Raw genomic sequence first — 2,392 nt, 5'->3', positions numbered from 1 at the left:
GCCTATGCTTTAGGTTCAACCCCTTTTTGCTTCTAATGGTATGTTCACTATTAATTCTCTCTTTTGTTAAACCTCAAGGTTTAGAAGTTGTGTTAATGATTCCCAGTTTATGGCATATTTTCATCACTGATCCATGCAAAGTTCTTATTTATCTGCATTCTCTCACCACATTCCCATTTCCCATCTCTCACCTCCCAGGCAACCTTTACATTCTGTTTTAATGTTCTTTGTGTGTTGTATTAGTCAAGATTCCTCAGGAAAACAGAACTAATAGGAGGAGACCGTGTGTGTGTGTGGGGGGGGGTGTGGCGAGAGACAGAGAGAGACAGAGAGAGACAGAGAGAGAGGGAGGGAAAATGAGCAAGGGCAAGAGCACGAGCTCAGTGGGGGGCAGGCTGAGATTTTAGAGAACTTGCTCACGCAATTGTGGAAGCTGGCAAGGCTGCAATCAGTAGGCAAGTCAGCAGGCTGGAAACTCAGGTAACAGTTGATGTTATAATCTGGAGCCCAAAATCTACAGACTAAAAGGTCAGGCATGTTTTCTATGTTTCAAACCTGAAGAAGAATTTCTTCTTCTTCAGGAAATCTGTCTTTGCTCTTAAGGCCTTCAACTGATTGGATGAGGCCCACCCACATTATGGAGGATAATCTGATTTACCTCCAGATAACTGATTTTAAGTGTTAATCACTTTCACAAATATCTTCACAGAAACATCTAGACTAGTATATGACCAAACTGACTACCTTAGCCAAGGTGACACAAAGTGAACCATGACATATGGATTACAAAAAAATGGGTATCACTGTTGTGTGTTTTTGAATTTATGTAAATAATATTGTGTTAATAATTCCAGCTCAAAGCATAGTCCATTGTCAGGCAGCATCAGCATCACCTGTGGTCTCTATACAAATGCAGAACCTTAGGCCTACCCCAGACTTACTAAGACAGAATCTGCATTTTAATAATATCTCCCTTATTTCCTACCCAATTCAGAGAGATATTGAGAAGACTAAATTGGATGAAGAGCAATTTTACTCGTAAGTATATATTAAAATAAAATTAATGTATACATTCCAGGAAACATGTTAAGAATTCCCTTAGCCTTATTAATTATGATATACAAACTTGTTGTTTGTTAACCAGACAACAAGCTTATTATCTGATTATGCATTAAGCTTATTATCTGATTATGCATTAATCAGTATGGTGCATTCATCAGTGATCCCATCCCAGGTTAGCTGCACATGACAGCCTTACAGTAGGTGGTACTATAAGGAAATGAAGCAATAGAACCAATGCTCAATTTGACCAAGACAGCATAGAAACAGGACAGCAGTCACAGAAGTAAGAAACATATAGAGGTCAGGGGATGCCTGGATGGAGAAGACCAGAGCAAAAGATGGCCAGGAGAAACAAAACTCCTGAAGCTCCTTCTAGATCTTGGGGAAGAAGCTGGATTTCCTACAACATGTGGAATAGGGGCTCAGTCCACTCTAGTCATATATTTCATGGAAGAGTGATTCCAGCAGTCTGAAGGACTTGAGGGTGCCAGGAAGTGGATGCTTTGTCACCTTCACCTTGTCAGCATCCGGCATGAGAATTTAATATTTTTACCAGCAGCCTTATATAGGCCTCAATTAAATATTATAGATGAAGGCCATTTCCAAGTGGGTTTGTGGAGCTGTGAAACAAGGACCTCTTAACACTATGACCAGAGATTGAAGTTCTCTTGAGGATGCCACAGTCACTTAATAGTGCTATGTGCTCCTAAAAAGATGTAGCCACTCAGGACTTCCCTGGTGGCCCAGTGGTAAAGAATCCTCCTTCTAATGCAGAGGACGTGGGTTTGATCCCTGGTTGGGGAACTAAGATCCCACACGCTGCAGGGCAACTAAGCCCGCGTGCCACAACAACTGAACTTGCATGCCTCAAAGAGAGCCCACGTGCCACACACTACAGAGCCCACATGCCCTGGAGCCCACGCACAACAAATACAGAGCCCATGCGCCCTGGAGCCCACGCACCACAACTAGAGAGAGAAAACCCGCACACCACAGCTAGAGAGAGAAGCACACCCACCGCAACGAAAGATCCCTCAACGAAGGGAGGGATGCCTCAGCGAAGATCCTGCATGCCACAACTAAGACCCGACACAGCCAAAAAAATAAAGAAAATTAATTAATTAAATTTTTTAAAATGTAGCCACTCATAATCATGACAGTTCACCCACAATAAGCCATGATTGGTGATGTGGGCAAGTAAATAAATAACTCAAAATTCAATAAAAAAATTATAGGTGACTTTGGTCTCATAAAAAGAATACCCTAAAATCCCAGGTTAAAGGCTTTCTGTGTAAGAGAGAAAGCAAAGAACAAAACGGGTACGGTGTCT

At 41.8% G+C, this 2,392-nt stretch overlaps 1 non-coding gene across 1 annotated transcript; it reads left to right on the top strand.

Moving 5' to 3' along the window:
• Positions 1-1,655: 1,655 nt before the first annotated feature.
• On the top strand, positions 1,656-1,784 carry LOC133086060 (small nucleolar RNA SNORA25). The gene has a single exon (XR_009699843.1). It is a non-coding gene; the product is annotated as a small nucleolar RNA SNORA25 (small nucleolar RNA).
• Positions 1,785-2,392: the final 608 nt, after the last annotated feature.

This window comes from Eubalaena glacialis, chromosome 2, assembly GCF_028564815.1.
Source record: "Eubalaena glacialis isolate mEubGla1 chromosome 2, mEubGla1.1.hap2.+ XY, whole genome shotgun sequence".
NCBI classification, from domain to species: domain Eukaryota; kingdom Metazoa; phylum Chordata; class Mammalia; order Artiodactyla; family Balaenidae; genus Eubalaena; species Eubalaena glacialis.
This window is presented reverse-complemented; position numbering and strand designations above follow the sequence as displayed.